Source organism: Anabrus simplex, chromosome 1 (genome assembly GCF_040414725.1).
Source record: "Anabrus simplex isolate iqAnaSimp1 chromosome 1, ASM4041472v1, whole genome shotgun sequence".
NCBI classification, from domain to species: Eukaryota; Metazoa; Arthropoda; class Insecta; order Orthoptera; family Tettigoniidae; genus Anabrus; species Anabrus simplex.
In genome coordinates, this window is record NC_090265.1 from 285,058,491 (window position 1) to 285,077,242 (window position 18,752).

At 36.8% G+C, this 18,752-nt stretch overlaps 1 protein-coding gene across 2 annotated transcripts in view; it reads right to left on the reverse strand.

The window, feature by feature from the left end:
- The window catches only part of hfp (Poly(U)-binding-splicing factor hfp), a 579,337-nt gene that overhangs the window by 227,766 nt on the left and 332,819 nt on the right, over positions 1-18,752 (reverse strand). The gene's annotated exons all lie outside the window — the stretch shown is intronic.

Below are 18,752 nucleotides of genomic sequence, written 5' to 3' on the forward strand. Positions count from 1 at the left end.
ACTGTCTGAGAGAAAATATTGCATGTGCTCTGTTTTCGAGGAGAGTAGATCATACAGGAACACCGGAAGAACAATTCGAACAGTTGCAGTGCGCTCATGCGCAATGTCAGACAAGGTCAAATCGCCAAGATCGGATTCTCTGTAGTCAGAGAGAAGAATCTCAGAACGTGTCTCACACTTTTGTCTAGAAGTCACAACGTGCACTTGAAGTAGATTGAGTGAACATGTGAGTTAGTTTATGTTAAAATGGCAAGTAGCAGTGATGTTCGGAGGCGAAAATATGTGAACATACCCAACTCATTCTGATATATATATATGTGGCCAGTATACAATGGAAGACCTAAGGCAAAATATCACGTCATAGATAAAAAGCCTGTACTTGGCATATTCTAACAAGAATTTCGCACCCCATACTGTGTATAAAGCGTGTGTAGAAAACCTGCGGCAATGGTATAATGGGTTGTTGCCATCGAAGCTATTCGGAATTGGCTTGGCGGGATCAAAGAAGTAATTTTCACAAATGTTATTTCTCTGCATGTAAAGTGACCGGGTTCAATATGAAAAACAAAAAGCACATTGTATATCCCTGCCTTTAATCTGCCATCACCTCCATACCACATGGATCCGACATTCCTGTCCCAAAACCACCAATACGCCACCAGAGAGTGTGTCTTAATCATCTTCAAGTGCAGACGACGGTAAGGATACCTTTGTACCGGATGTTAAGGATAAAACTTCAAGTCTTTATAATCAGTGTGACTGGTGCGTGACCTAGGCTTCACTAAAGAAAAAAGTGAACTTTTAGGGTAGGATTAATGAAAGAAAAAATTTCTTACTTGCTGGGAAGAATTCATATCGCAACAGAAATCGGGAAAAAATTCCAGCAGTTTTTTGTTGACGACGACGAACTTGTGTTTTGCTGGGATATACCCGGCTTGATTTTTCGTCTTGGAACTTTTTTTTTTTTTTGCTAGGAGATTTATGTCGCACTGACAGAGATAGGTCTTATGGCGACAATGGGGTAGGAGAGGCCTAGGAGTTGGAAGGAAGCGGCCATGGCCTTAAGGTACAGCCCCAGCATTTGCCTGGTGTGAAAATGGCAAACCACGGAAAACCATCTTCAAGGCTGCCGATAGTGGGATTCGAACCTACTATCTCCCGGGTGCAAGCTCACAGCCGCGCGCGTCTATGCGCACGGCCAACTCGCCCGGTCGTCTTGGAACTATTTACCAAGCAATGCACTGGCTTCTATTTATTGATACCAGTAAAAGAACTCTCAAAAGTGTTGTTCTGCACAATGGAAATAAACTTCCTTCAGTGCCAGTCGCCCATTCAACATCTCCTCGTGAAAACTATCAAACTATCACAGAAGCTGAACTACAATAAACACAGATGGTTACTGTGCTATGATTTAAAAGTGCGCAGTATGATATCAGGGCAGCAAGGAGGATATACAAAGTTCCTGCGTTTTCTGTGTGAGCAGGACTCTCGGGACAGCAAGTGTCATTCATAAGTGCCTGAGTGGCCCAAGAGGAAACCGTTCGTGCCTGGAGAAAAAAACATTGTAAATCGTATATTAATTGATCCTTAAAGTGTGTTAACACCCCCCTTACAAATTAAATCGGGAATTATGAAGCAGTTGGTAAAGAGTCAGGATAGAGGCAGTCCCTGCTTTCAGCACCTCTGTCAGAAATTTCCAGGACTATCGGATGTCAAAAATAAGGAAGGTGTCTTTGACGACCCCCAAATTTGGAAGCTTATGGAGGATTCAATATTCACTACGAAGATGAATGAAACACAGCTTCAGGCTAGGGAATTATTGAAGGATGTTTGTAGCAAATTCCTGGGCAATGTTAAAGGTATCAACTACCAACAGATTGTGGAAATCATGCTCTACAACTTCCAGGAATTGGACTGCCGCACGAGTTTAAAAATTACATTTCCTTCACTGTCATCTGAATTATTTTCATGCAAATTTAGGAGCATTCAGTGAGGAACATGGTGAGCGGTTCTATCAGGGTCTAAAAGATTTGGAACGAAGATATCAGGGGCGATGGGACATGTCCATGATGTCAGATTACTGTTGGTGTCTAGTGCATGTGTACCATTTCATTGCCCGATTTGCGTCATGAGCGGGAGTTACATCCCTAATACTTGCCATGCATCGCAATAAAAATGACGGAGGTTATATAATGAAAGAGTATATTCTAGAGAGAAAATGCAGATATAACCAGTCAAGTAGGCCATGAGTTAATACTGCGACGATCAGACCTAAGGAATCCAAATGGCCGTGAGTGAAAGAATCAGATTGTTGTCCCGAGTAAAAAAAAAAAAAGATGCCACCTTTAAAAAAAAAATCGTATTGATCATCGGAACGAAACTGTAAGCTAGAATTAGTATTCAAGAAAAGAAGAGGTTGAAATTGGAGAAGAGAACTGCTAGTAGTATAATTACGGCGGTATATAAACCATAAATACGAATTAAAAGCATCGGGTGTGAAAGAAGTGAAAGGAAAGAGGAAGACATCGCCCCGTAATAGTTGCCAATACAAACTCATAGCTGAAGTCTTAAAAAAATTTTTAGAGATCGGCAGGTTATTGTTCACGCTAGCGACAAGCAAGAAATACGTAAAGTACTGCACTAAATATTGCATCTGGACGAGTATTTTACTAGAGAGATAAAATATATTCAAAATTATTTATTTCCTGTCTGGAGAATGCATCTAATGTTATCCTTCATTATGTTTCCATCGCATGTAATCGACGGGGATATTATGGCTGAGTAAACCAGATGAATGGGGTCACAATCCGGTGGGAGCCCTTACCAGCCGTCATCATCCACACCCGAGGCCAGTCACGAGTAACCAACGATGACGTGAACCGCAACTCGAATCGGGAGCCAAAGGAGATCCAGAATGAAGACCATCCCAGTCGAATAACGAAAGCAAGATAAGTCAAGTTCCACACATTTATTTTTCGTAGTTAAACTACTTATATTTGGATGAACAATAGTAAATGACTACTTTAATATACGATTGTAGTATGGTTAGTGCTTAATTCTTCAAGATAAAAGTTCCATGAATAGTGTCATTAAAAAGGAATCCGAATAACTTCTTTAGAATATGGAGTTAGGTAGTCTTTGACATCTCAAATCTACACTCAATGAGTAGGAATGCTTGTTTATTTTATGTGAAGCTTTGAAAACCGACGTTATCAATGTGATTCTGAAGATTTATGCCTTTCATTGTGTAATTCAACTCCAGTGCAATGCAGAATGGTATAAAACCGTCTTCTAGATTAATAGAACTTAATTTTACGATAACTTGACACCAAAAGTAAGTATGTAGAACCTGAAATATTAACACATGCGTTCTTTTGCTGGGGATATGTGATTGCTTGTGTTACAGAATACTGCAAACCCATGATGTGTGATGAGATTATGTGAATGGAATAAACGTATACTGCGCCATATGTAAAGCAATGAATGATTTTGTTATAGGGAATCGTTATGATCGATGATTTTAAGAGATTATAGGCTAAAATAATGGATATACAGAAGTGTATAAGTAATGAGGACTTGTTATAGATAGAATGCGCATTTGGTGAAATACGACTACATTTGAGCAGTCGGTAATATTTAAGCAACATAACGCTAATGTTAGGTTATAGTTGGTGTTTTCGTCATGTGAATTAAGTAGCGGTATACGAGATCGGGTTATGTGGCACATGCATACAATTGTAAGAGGTTAATGAACTTACAGGTTACTTGTGGTGTACGGTCATCGAAAATTATATCCTAAAACAAGGCATTTACGATTGAAAAATAACTTTTTTTTTTTTTTGAAGAATCTCACATAATAAGCTATGCCCAAGTTGATTTCCTGTCAAGCGCATGTTTGGAGGGAGGAAACGTCTTCATGACTTAAATGACTACTGCCCGTAAAAAGATAAATTTCCGATACCATTTTCTGTCTTAATTTCGCGGAAAGATGATTGTTTATGAAGGGAAGTATGGCATTCCTAGATGTTTGACTGGCTTGTTTGCACATGAGTGTTATGGTAGGCTATTCCTACTTATACATATATATATATATGTATATATATATATATATATATATATATATTTAGGAAGCTATATGACTAAATTAGTTTACCTAGTATAAATAATATTTTATTTTCGGTTGTATTTGAGTCGGTATATAGCTGAATGGTAATTTTTGAACCATATTTATGGAACTTACTTATATCGTTATCGTTATTACACGATGAAGACTTAAGAAAACAAAGAAAGCAAAGATAATACATATGAATTTCGTAGGCATATTCAATGAAATTTACATGATACTTCAATAATGTTTAATTGATATCTGAGTGATACTTAAATAATGTTCTTGATATTTCAACATTATTTCAACGATACTCCAAGGTATTTTAGTCATTACAATGACGTTTCAATGAATTTTAAAGAATATTTCATCACAATTTCAACGATATTCCAATGTATTTTAGTCATTTCAACGAATTTTAAAGAATATTTCAACATTATTTCAACGATATTCCAAGGTATTTTAGTCATTACAAAGATGTTTCAATGAATTTTAAGGAATATTTCAACATTATTTCAACAAATTTGTCATTACAATGACGTTTCAATGAATTTTAAAGAATATTTCTTCACTATTTCAACGATATTCCAAGGTATTTTAGTCATTACAATGACGTATCAATGAATTTTAAAGAATATTCCAACATTATTTCAACGATATTCCAAGGTATTTTAGTCATTTCAATGACGTTTCAATGAATTTTAAGGAATATTTCATCACTATTTCAAGGTTATTTCAAGGTATTTTAGTCATTACAATGACGTTTCAATGAATTTTAAAGAATATTTCATCACTATTTCAACTTAATTCCAAGGTATTTTAGTCATTTCAATGACGTTTCAATGAATTTTAAGGAATATTTCATCATTATTTCAACGATATTCCAAGGTATTTCAGTCATTTTCAATGACGTTTCAATGAATTTTAAGGAATATTTCAACATTATTTCAACAATATTCCAAGGTATTTCAGTCATTTTCAATGACGTTTCAATGAATTTTAAGGAATATTTCATCACTATTTCAACGATATTCCAAGGTATTTTAGTCATTTCAATGACGTTTCAATGAACTTGAAGGAATATTTCAACATTATTTCAATGATATTCCAAGGTATTTTAGTCATTTCAATGACGTTTCAATGAATTTTAAGGAATATTTCAAAATTATTTCAACGATATTCCAAGGTATTTTAGTCATTTCAATAAATTTTAAGGAATATTTCAACATTATTTCAACGATATTCCAAGGTATTTTAGTCATTTCAATGACGTTTCAATGAATTTTAAGGAATAATTCAACGTTATTACAATGATATCAAAGATATGTCAACCATTTCAACGACATCTCGACAATGTTTAGGGGATATTTTAACAAGATTTCAATAATATTTCAATGAATTAATGATATTTCAAAAATATTGAAATGATATTTAAATGTTATTTTCGACGATATTTTTATAATATTTTAAGAAAATATCAATTGTATTTCAATTTGGAATTGGAATTCCTAAGAATGTAACTGAACATGTAAATGTAATCGTACTTCATTCCAAGTACAATGGACTTCAAATAAAATAGGAGATAAGGATTTTAACCGGAATTCTTGTTATTTATTCATTTCATTATCGGAAGAGATATTAGATGGAGTACTTATAAATAATCAATGGATAAATTCTAAGATCTATTTTATTATTGGCTACAATTAATCGGAAGTGGTTTTGCGGACAGACTTGGGGAAGAGGCTGTGCATTTCTCAGGCGAGTCCACGTTAAAAAGGAAAGTTAATTCAAATGTATATTCCTGAAAGGTATTGTGCAGCGAATGAATATATGGTTTGACAACAAAATATGATTCTCATGTGGTATTCACCGAAATAAGCCAGTATCGATGCAGACAAATGAATGCGTATGTCGGATGGGATGAAATATACAAACGATTTTTGCAAACATAGATAACTGTAATATTATTTGGTTGCAGACCTAAGTTGATGTAATTATTTTCATTCCTATCTGCGTGACTCCTGGAATTTTTAGGAGATGATTATATTTATTTGTCCATCCAACATATTTTATTAGATTATTAGCCGGAGCATATGAGGCAGTTAGGGAAAAGGCACAATACGAATGATGTACCCCCGTACGGTGTATAAATTGGCGCCCATTCGTGGAGCAAAGATTGAGGATACCCAGTGTTCATTCGCATCAAAGTACAGCAAACAATGGTGTTCTCGAGCGAGATTCATATATTCTAGCAATGAACGTTTTACTTTTTTTTGTACATTTGTTGCAATTTGATCTTGTCCCATTAAAATTACATATATTCTCTATTATGGTGTTTTCTATCGAAATTACAATAATATGTCAAATTTGTATTTCAAATAGCAAAAATAATGTACGTGACACGCAAAAACTGTTTACATATCAGATATCAGCACAACTAAATTAGGGTAAATCACCTCCTAAACCTTTCTTTTTCGCAGACCGGCATTATCATTTCCTCGTAACACTATTTACTGAATGAATGGTACACATGTGACATTGACTAAAAGAGTGCACAACGGGTGATGAAGGACATGGAAATGAAGCAACGTCGGAGGCCTCTAGAAATTGAAGGGAAAATTGCAGAAATGGGATTTAGACAATGTTTACGGTTAAACAATGTCCAAGTATAGATGCTGCATTGCAAAGAAGTTGTTTATCACTCAGACAATCTCGAAAACCGATGTTCAACTGGCCATGTATAAACACTGCCCAGAACACGGATTAACCTCAAATTTTAGGAGTGAATCAAAATCAGAGGTTATGTACAGCTTAAAATACTATTTCAATTTTGAAGAGAGAATATTAGGACTCGTTTCATGAGACAGACAGAAGAGAGAGTCCGATAACTGTTAATTTGACAGCAATTCTTTGCAACTGATATCTTATTATATTTGGGATAATTTTCCTGGAATTAAAGGTCAATTCGACTACATCCATATCAGAATATCTTGTCCCAATTGTCAGGGGGCTGTCGCATACATCAACCAGGAGGGATTCAGTTACGTTTTATCTACTGCCTAGTACATACACACAATAGTGACACTACAAAATAGGTTCCGTGGTTTTTTTTCCATCACCCTAACTCAAGTAAGTTTTCAGCAACGATGAGACAGGAATAGGCAAGGACTGGGAAGGAAGAGCTGTGGCCATGTTAACTGCCCCACTGCTTAAAAAAAAAAAAAAAAAGGGGGGGGGGGGCGGAACTACAGAAAACAATTTTCAGCGCCGCCGATAACTTGTTTCGAACATATGACCTCCAGAATGACCGTTACATCTATGTGGCTCATTCAGTTACACAGTACTATAGTTTCATCTTCCTTTGCTGAAGCTATTTAGAATACAATTGCAATAATTGCAATAATATTGCAATAATATTACCTGTGGGCAAGTCATGCTCATGCTTAGCCATATTTGAGTAATGTGTAAAAAGATGACATACACAGACAAATTTCATTGATTGTGACAAGCAAAGAGTTGCATGGAAGACACTTCCCATTTTTAAACCAATATTGAAACTTTGAACGATGTCTGGCTATACACTGGTTGAACAATGTTTATAAAATGGAAAATCATAATTAACTTACAACATTGTTTAAACTTGAACTAATCATGGTTTCTACAATTGGCCCAATACATCACATTTTGGGCTTAATTGGTTTGTTAATAAATACAGAAAATAGTTTGCTCCATAAAAGAACAGCTGTCATCTTTGGTTTCACTTGTGGAAATTTACCTTCTGTGTGCTAATGGTTAAAATATAAACTTGCTACAAATTCCAAAATGCTAACAAATAATATGGTTTTGGTACAAGTTCACCTACGACAGTGGGGCCAGCCACACTATGGCCCTGATAGTTCTGGAATGAGTTAAACAGGGAATTCTCGAGCAGCTTTCTCAACCACTCTCAACCAGTCCCATTGCAGGGATCTGTTGTGGTTTTCATTTCAACCACCAGTGTTGATAATGTTTAGTCTCTGCAGGTCACATGGTGCAGTTGTCACATTGCTTTCCTGTGCTATGGTACTTAAGTTTCAAGTCTCTCTGAGTCCAGTATAAAAGAAAAGGAAGTGTGTGATATTCCGCTTAGTTTCATTTCCATAGTGATGTATTTCTATTAATAGTGCTTACTTCAATTTAATTCATACTTAGTGTGTAATAAGCAATATAATTTATTTAACTGTAGATTTTCCTATTTCAAAGAGTGAATTGCCTTGTTCTGATAGTGGCAAAAGAAAACTTGGTCAGCACAAAACCCTAAAGTCAAACCAGAGAGTTAGTATATAATTCAAGAAAATATTTTGAGAAAAAAATGTGAAAATGGTGGATGCATCATTCCCATATCCAAAGGTAGTAGAAATAAATGCCACAGCTCTGAAAACTGGACAGAAACATAAACCAGAGATAAGTGTCCAGATCGTTAGGTGCAACAGGTAAGTCACAGCTGAGAGGAAGCTTTCAGTAAGAAGCTACTCTGTGGCATGTAGCTGTATGAATATTATGCAAGAAAGGAATGTCATGTGAAATAAACTTTTTCCTTTTCCTTCACAATGGGATAGTAGGTTATTTGTTGGTAGCAAGAGAGGGAACATAGTAGCTCAGTAGTGCCTGCTTCATAGAGAAGTGATGAGGGTGAGAAGTGAAGACTTTTGGGTAGATAAAATGTTTGTCCAGTCAGAACACAATAAATCCTGATTGTGGACTGACAACACAATGAAAACGGATTGGAGGCTGCATATATTGCTCCACTCCGGTTGAGTGGTTCGATTTATTCCCAACATAAAGCTTCTGTTCAAAAGTACCTCTAGGAGGGAGTCCAGCTTCAAAAATGTTATAATTTGAAATGTTAAGAAAGTGGAAGTTTCTTTTAAGACAATGCGTAGTGATTATTTTCAAACCCCCAATACCAATGAGGTACTGCCATAATGGGGATAATAGTAGGCAACACTTGAATAAACCTCATAGAACTACAGCAGAAACTATATACAGTGTATGATTATGAAGCATGTCAGGAACAGAGCCAATGTGGCAGAAGGAAAAGTATCTGTTGTACTTGGCACCAGAGTGGAATAGAGCGTCTCATATGAACTAAGGCCACATGGGCTGTGACTGTACCCTGCACTGCCACCCTGCTTTACGCATGTGCGTACAATCTTATACGAAATCTTAGCATTCTATCCGGTAACGACATTCTGGCGGATGGGAATGTAATGTTTCTAATTTCATTGGTAAGGTTTTCATTCAATTCCTCCATTGAGTGAGAATTTGTTCTCGGGTTCACTAGGCTCATTGGTAATGATCCAAAAAACAGTTGGATACTTGTACATATCTATTGCACGACGCATGAACACATACAACAATCAATTAAGGTATTTTTATTGTTTGTCTGAAAAGATTGTCTAAATTGCAGACAATATGCCCTGCAACAAGGACACACTTGCACCCAAAACAATCTAAAAGTTTAAGAACTTACAAAAATCAACAAAACTATACATTAAACACAACCCAATAATTCAAAAAGAACAAAAGGTTCGCAAAGTATCAATGTCTTCATAAATTCGCTCGACACAGTAACATGTAATATAAATCCTAAAAGAAACTTTTCAAAAAAGCACCAGGGCATTGAATAGAGCAATTTCATGATGATGATGTTTCAGTCATCAGTTCATATACTGGTTTGATGCAGGTCTCCATGCTACCCTATCCTGTGCTAACCTTTTCATTTCTACGTAAATACTGCATCCTACATCTGCTTGTCATATTCATACCTTGGTCTACCCCTACAGTTCTTACCACCTACACTTCCTTCAAAAAACCAACTGAACAAGCCCTGGGTGTCTTAAGATGTGTCCTATCATTTTATCTCTTCTTCTTGTCAAATTTGGACAAATCGATCTCCTCTCGCCAATTTGATTCAGTACCTCTTCATCTGTGATTCAATCTATCCATGGATAGATGAGAGAATGTTTCCCAAAATATTTTATCATCGACTCATCGTAAGACAGCTGCTGTTCAGGGACAAAGTGTTATCTGCATTTTAGTTGTATTTTGTCAAGGAGAGAGAGGTTGAAGTTCCCACAGCTCGTCATTTAGATCAATTAAAATACGGATAGCAAGGATACCAAGGAAGCAACGCATTTCTTCACAAGTTATCAACGGATTTGGACAGTTTTTGAAAACAGCATAGTTGTTTTACTCTTCAAACAATAATTTAACAATGTCATTACCGAGGAAATCTTCAAAAATCCGAACTGGAGTTTTTTCACAACAAATACTAAAGTTGGGATCAGGAAATGTCCTAAGACACACTATATCACCATGTACCCAATGTTTTTGCCTCTGTTTGGTCAAGTAATCAAGGTTTCGTGGCTCACTTTCCACTTCCTTGTCAACTAGTCTCACTTGTGCTTGAGAATGAAATTGCCGAGAATTTAGGCTGTCACGTACACCTCCGTCCTCATCCACTGAATCTTCATCCGTCAAAATTGCTGGATCAGGAGGGGCTATGAACACTGTATTTGCTCATGGGGTACTGTCATCTTCTTTGAAGAGAATGTAGAGAGCCTCCTGAACTGTTAAATCAGAATTTAATATCCTTGACAGCGACCTACTGAGATAATAGAACAGTAGTACAGTACTTCAGTAGTACTCAGTCATGTTCATGATAAGAGTAATAATAAAATTTATTATTATTATATGTGTCATTATATTTATGACCGAATACATATTATGCATATAACACAACTGCAATGAATAGAATTTGTGACCACATCAGCCCACCGTGTCCATATGGACACGGTAGGTTAAACAAGGTCCTGAACACTAGACTAACTGATAATTTGCCATTTAGGCACATACCCTGTAGTAACTACAATGTTTTATACTGCCACAAACAACTAAATAAGAAACTTAAACAAATATGAACTAAGAAAGCTATTTACTCTGTCTCAATGTCCATCATTTCCACATCAAACTATAAACTCCCAACTCAGAAGCTCATAACTGCCACTCAACAATGAACCAGCAACAGAAAATGAAACATTAGCTAGATTAAACTTTCCCTTTCCAGTTTGAATTGTTACCAACCTAAATTGTTAAAGACAAAAATTACCAATGAAGAATTAGGATGATATTACATACATGTCCATATGGACACAGGGAATTTAAGGGTTAAATAGCTTGGTCCAATCAACATAATCGAATGCCTTTTCTAGATCTACAAATTCCATGTACGTGGCCTTGTCCTTCTTGATTCAATCCTCTAAGATCAGACGTAAAGTCAAGATTGCTTCACGTGTTCCTATATTTCATCTGAAGCCAAACTGACCTACTCCCAAATCAGTTTCAACTGGTTTTTCCATTCTTCTGTAAATAATATGTGTTAAAATTTTGCAGGCATGAGATACTAAACCAATGGTGCGATAGTATTCACACCTGTCAGCACTGGCTTTCTTGGGAATAGGTATAACAACATTCTGCCGAAAATCGGATGGGACTTTTCCTGTCTCATACATCTTACACACTAAATGGAATAACCTTGCCATGCTGGTTTCCCCTAACGCAGTCAGTAATTCCTAGGGAATGTCATCAATTCCAGGTGCCTTGTCTTTATTTAGGTCGCTCACAGCTCTGTCAAACTCTCATCTCAAAATAGGGTCTCTCATTTAATCAGCATCAACAGCCTCTTCTTGTTCCAGAACCAAATTATCTACATCTTCACCTTGATACAACTGTTGGATATGTTCCTACCATCTTTCTGCTTTGTCTTCTTTCCCTAAAAGTGGCTTTCCATCTGAGCTCTTAATATTCATACAGCTAGATTTCCTTTCTCCAAAGGTTTCCTTGATTTTCCAGTACACAGCATCTACCTTTCCTAGGACCATACAACCTTCCATATCCTCGCACTTCTCCTTCAGCCGGTCTTCCTTAGCTACCTTGCACTTTCTATCCCCTTCATTCTTTAATCGCCTGTATTCTTTCCTGCCCCCTACATTTCTAGCATTCTTGTATTTTCGTTGTTCATCAATCAGGTCTAGTATCTGCTGAGTTATCCACTGATTCTTAGTTGATCTTTTCTTTCCAACTAACTTTTTTTTTTTTGCTATTTGCTTTACGTAGCACTGACACGTAGGTCTTATGTATTAGACAAGAAAAATGTTCCACCGATCAATACATTTATTGTGAATGAATTGTTGCACTAGTATCGGTTTCGACCTATCTTGGCCATCATCAGCTAGCACACAAATTTACAGTCATAGGACAAAATTACAAAAATGTTACGTAAGAGCATCCGGATGTCTAATGAAAAATGGAAGTAAAATATATTGCAGTATGATGCGTTAAAATATCTCTGATTAAAAGTGGTGATGGTTAGAATAAACTAAAACCTATTGATTGAGCATGGACATGAGTAGCCTACATAAAAACATTAAAATATATATGCCACATCATAAGACACTAAAAAATATAGCACATTAAACACATTAAAACAGGGTATATTTTAAAAAACGTCTATTAAAATTTGAGTTCATGTCGCGTTGCATTCATTCTTCAATCCTCTTGTAGTTCTTGTGTTGATTAAGTTGTATAGGTGAATATCGAGAATGTTCTATGGCTGATATACTTTGTATTGGTTTGTTATAAGAACTCGTCATTAAAATTCAAAAATTGAGTACTGTGCAATTCAACTGTTGATGTAGTCAGGTAAGATTTATATATACAGCAAGATAGGGTTTAATTTTAGAACAGTTGGTGGTGACACTTCTCTCGTCTATGCACGTTATATGGTTGTTATTGTTGTTGCTGTGGAGGTTGTGTACCGATATGTTTGGCGACAATGGGACAGGAAAGGTCTAGGAATGGGAAGGAAGCAGCCGTGGTCTTAATTAAGGTACAGCCCCAGCATTTGCCTGGCGTGAAAATGGGAAACCACTGAAAACCATCTTCAGGGCTGCCGACAGTACGGTTCAAACCCACTGTCTCCTGAATACTGGATACGGGCCGCACCTAAGCAACTGCAGCTATCGAGCTCGGTAAACTAACATTTCTTCAGCAGTCTTGCTGACTTAATTTTTCATGACTATCCACTCTTCCTCTATTGGGTTTCCTTCAGCTTTTTAATTTAGTCCTTTTGCAACATGTTCCTTGAAACAATCCCTCACACACTTTTCTTTCAACTTGTCTAGATGCCATCTTTTTGCAATTCTTCAATTCCTTCAGCTTCAGATGGCATTTTATGACCAACAACTTGTGGTCAGAGTCCACGTCTGCTCCTGGGAAAGTTTTCCAATCCAACACCTGGTTTCTGAATCTCTGCCTAATCATAATGAAGTCCATTTGATACCTTCCAGTGTCTCCAGGTCTCGTCCAAGTATAAAGCCATCGTTTGTGGTGTTTGAACCAAGTATTGGCAAGGACTAAATTATGATCAGTGCAGAATTCAACCAGACAACTTCCTGTTTCGTTCCCTTGTCCCAATCCGAATTGTCCTGCTGTATTACCTTCTCTTCCTTGGCCTTCCACTGCATTCCAGTCTCCCATCACAAATAGATTCTAGTCACCTTTTACATATTGTATTAAATATTCTATCTCTCAGTATGTTCTTTCGATTTCCTCATCACCCGCTGAACTAGTAGGCATACAGACCTGCACTATTGTGGTGGGCATTGGTTTGGTGTCTATCTTGACGACAATAATTCTTTCACTACGCTGGTCATAGTAGCTTACCCGCTGCCTTATTTTCTTATTCATTACTAGCTGATGTACCCGTGCTTCGCTACGGGATTCTCAGAAAGACTGACTTTGTGGTTTTCCTAACTGAAATTCCATAGGTCATTACAAAAACGTAAGTATGAATATAGCGATTAAAAGCAATGCTATCATATAAAATACTCGATCAAATGGAAAGCCGCACGTTTTATCACTTTTAACGAACAGTGCTGCGGTTAGATTGCGGTGCCAATCTAATAGTCCAAACTTCCAGAGCTGGGATGACCAGGCCGCAGATTGCCATGAACACTCATCTGCCATTATTCCGCTAAATATGCACACTGTTCATTCCAATCAGTGCCTCAGAGTAGGGATTGAATAGCCCGAATGCTATGATGATACAGTGTGTTACGTACCAGTAGTATCAGAAAATTTATAAACCAGGGGAATGGCATGCTAAAGAAGAAAGTTACCTAACTCCCCAGCTACTTCCCATCAATATTCAGGCAGGCTGTTACACTCTGTACGACTGGGCGAGTTGACCGTGTGGTTAGCGGTGCGCAGCTGTGAGCTTGCATGCGAGAGATAGTGGATTCGAACCCCATTGTTGGCAGCGCTGAAGATGGTATTCCGTGGTTTCCCACTTTCACACCAGTCACACCTGTACCTTAAGGCCTAAGGCACTCCTAGCCCTTTCCTATCCCATCGTCGCCATAAAACCTATCTATGTCGGTGCAACATAAATCAAATAAAAAAATACTCTGTACGCAGCAGTAATCCTATCTACCGGAGATGAGGGGCAACAGAAGACACAAAGCACATCACGACAAACAATGGTCAATGTAATGTTATTGTTGAACAATGTTATGAGCTTTCTATATTGTAGGCCTTCACATTTAGTTTTCTTTCGACTCTGTGATTTGTAAAATATTTTATGCCGTAAACTGTAGTTTCTTATTCTCCGACTCTAGTTTCTTATTTTCATTAAATACTGTTTACCCATTTTCTCGTAACTCGGCGCTGATATGGGCTTAGTAACAGAAATCCAAATTCATGAATATCTTTGTGATCATAGCCAGTACGGTAACAATGTATAAGACATGAATAATAGGAAATTTAATACTATATAACCTTAGTTATGTAGCATTCATCGATTACACCTCTAATAAGAAATATTTGAGAATTACATTTTAGGCCTTCCCCTAAACTACCATTTCACTCAGCATGAATAAAATAATTTAAGCCTAGAGTATAGCGACTTACATTCTGACTTTGCATACCGATTTTCATCAAGATAGGACTACTAATAACAACAATATTTGAGAATTAAATTTTAGACCTTCCCCTAAACTACCATTTTTCTCAGTGTGAATACAGTTATTAATAGCCTAGATTGTAGCAACTTATTCCCCAACTTTGCATACACATTTTCTTTAAAATACGACCACTAATAACATAAATAGTTGAGAATTCAATTTTAGGCCTTCCCCTAAACTACCATTTCACTCAGCGTGAGTAAAATGATTTATAGCCTAGATTGTAGAGGCTCATCCCCCGACTTCACATACCGATTTTCATTAAATTCTCTTCAACCGTTTTCTCGTGATGCGTGTACATACATACATACATACAGACAGACAGACAGACAGACAGACAGACAGAAATTACGGAAAAGTAAAAAATGCATTTTCTTGTTACTGTGGACATTACCAATACAGAAATACCATTCTTTTCAAATTCTGAGCAATGTACAGACAAAACTCTTATTTTATATATATAGATTAAACCAACTCCTGAATTTCCTCCGTTTGATTCTGAGTTGATAATTCAGTAGTCGCCTGACCAAAAATCCTGTTCTTCTGCCAATGTACTTCACTTATACCAACTACATTTAACTTTAGTCTATCCATCTCCCTTTTGAGATTCTCTAATCTACCACAACGATTCAAACTTCTAACATTCCATGCTCCGAATCGCAGAATGTCCGTATCCATCTTTCTGGTGATCGCTCCCTCTCGTGTAGTCCCCACCCGGAGATCCGAATGGGGGACTAGTTTACCTCCGCAATATTTTACCCAGGTGGAAGCCATCATCAGTACATCATTCATACAGAGAGAGCTGCATGTCCTCGGGAGTTAGTTACGGCTGTAGTTTCCCGCTGCTTTCAGCCGTGTAGCAGTATCAACACAGCTAAGCCATGTTGAGTATTATTACAAGGTCTTATCAGTCAATCATCCAGAATGCCGCCCTTGCAACTTCCGAAAGGCAGCTACCTCCCTTTCGATGAACCATTCCTTAGTCTGGTCTCTTACAGATACCCATCCGATACGGTTGCACCTGCGGCTCGGCTATCTGCTTCATTAGGACACGCAATTTCATATCAAGACAAATTACTTTACCTATTTATAATGAATGGTGCAAAGCAGCACGGGTCCTCTAGTAGAAAATCCCCACTTGTTATGCTAATATGCGAGTGATTTATTGGTGACCGTTCAAGATTCGCACCAATGTCATCTAGCTTTTCCTCTCTCGAAAATGTTTGTGTGTGTGCATGTTCTTTACTGAGCACTAAGGAAGTAGTTTCAAATTTATTTACAATTATGTGAATCAGTGCCTGTGAAGATGCCAATTCACCAGAAAATTACTGACCAAATATATCTGAACAAATGCGTCAAGTGCCTGTCAAGCCAATTTATATTTAAAATAACTTTTACATATGAAAATATGGTGTTAGAATAATAACTGTCCCACGATGTTAACAGCCGAGATTCAGAGTGGCGACTGATGCTTGCTGACGTCGAACATTTGCATGCAGCTTGCAAGGTCAAGAACTATGCGCATACCTTCTATACTTCAGCTTACGTATCGGACAGAAAAACCGCCGCTTGGACAATCTTAGTTTATATGAGACACCGTGTATATGTACTGAATATACTCACCTATTTAAAGAACGATACCTTGATGCTTACGAGTCACGTCATGAATATAGGGGTGTGTTTAGAGGAAAGATCAACCTGAAATTTGGTCCTACACGTTCTGACACTTGGCAAAAATGTTATGGGTATTATGTTCAACATGGACAAAAGGGTGAAGAATCAGGAGAGAAAAAACTGAATTAAATCAGAGAAATGCTAAACAAATTCATCACTAACGAACGACAGAGAAATTGCCGAGAAAACCATTATTATTATTATTATTATTATTATTATTATTATTATTATTATTATTATCATTGTGATAGTGTTATGCAAGGACATGGAAGTAGTTTTATATTCTCCAGTGTTAAGTAACTCAAATGTATTCTAGCAGTGCCAGTTGACTACTTCCAACTATTTTATGAATGAAGTTGCCTCTGAGGTTGCTTCCTGTTTATATAATATTTAATAAATAAACGTACTTTTAACCAACGGTGACAGGGTTATCGCTTGTTATTTAGGGGAATTTCTGTCCGAGAAAAAATGTCCATGCAGCAGACTGTTTTCTTCCCTAAAGTTTTGTATTTGTTGAAAAAAGAGTACCATTTCATGTACCGTATATGGAAACTAAAGGATTAAAAACTTTTGTGTTTTGCAAAAGAATGTCTTGACCAAAATAACAGGTATGTGGCTTAAAACTACAAAAGATTATCTATTTTCTGTCCATATGAAGAAATTGTACAATATTTTCTAGCCATAGTAAGTATGTTCTGACAGTCATAGGAAACTATGAGGAGGATCTGTATATCCTGCTACAAGTACTATTCCTGAGTCACAGGTACTTTTACATGAGAATTCACTTCCAATGAAAACAAGAAAGATCATCTACATATATGCAACTACTCCAGATGCTGAGCACCGTCAGTTCAGACTTGCAACTACCGGTCAACAAGCAACATTACAGTTTAACATGATTTTTAAAATGCGGCTTACGAAGTGTAATAACATTTTCTGACCATTCTTAATGAAATCTGAAAGCATGTGTATATTTTGGAGAATATTTTGTCATAGTATTTTCTTTGACACCTTGATTGATGTTATGTTTATTATTATTATTATTATTATTATTATTATTATTATTATTATTATTACAGTAACATTATATACTATAATTTGTGTTCCAAGTTATGTATAGGATATCCCTTCTATTATATAAAAATGTAAGACATACTCCACACTTGCACATCAATTATCTGAAGAAAGATGAGACATCCTTTCTCCGTTGCATCACTTCCAATTTATGTTATTTTTTTAAACTTCAGTTATAACAATAAAATATTTTTAAAATAGCTGAACACATCTCTATACTACAAATTTAAAGCATTCCCACCTGTTGGAACACCAATTATAACATGTGTAACACTATAACATAGCCATAAAACAATGAACACACTAAATACAAAGAATGACTTGTTTTGTTGTTTAAGAACAAACTCAAAGATTTAAGTTGTATTACCTGAGCTAACTCTGGAGAAGAAAAAAAAACCTTCCTTGTTGAAAAGAAAAAGGCCGACTTATCTATACAGTGAGTGGCCAATATTCACAGGAAGGGGCGTCCCGTTAGAAAATGTGCCTTGTATGATCCCTGAGCATTGCAATTAGCTGAGCATTCTGTCACAGACACCAGTGTTGTGAAGATGGCAAGAGGTGCCGATTTAAAACTTTGAATGATTAATGATCATTGGCGCCCAGTGCATGGGTCATAACACTGCGGAGATTACATGCGAATTCGGGTTTCAGAGGTCACCAGTGCCGAGCAATATCGCACAGAGTATGTTACCACCCGTGTAAACTACAGCACAGGAAAACCACAGGTGTCTAAAGAACGGACATCACGACGCATCCGCAGAACCGTACTGGGCGCTCGACGGGCTCTGAGTCAGATCACAGCCCAGTCAGAAACGCATTCCTACCAGGACTGTAAT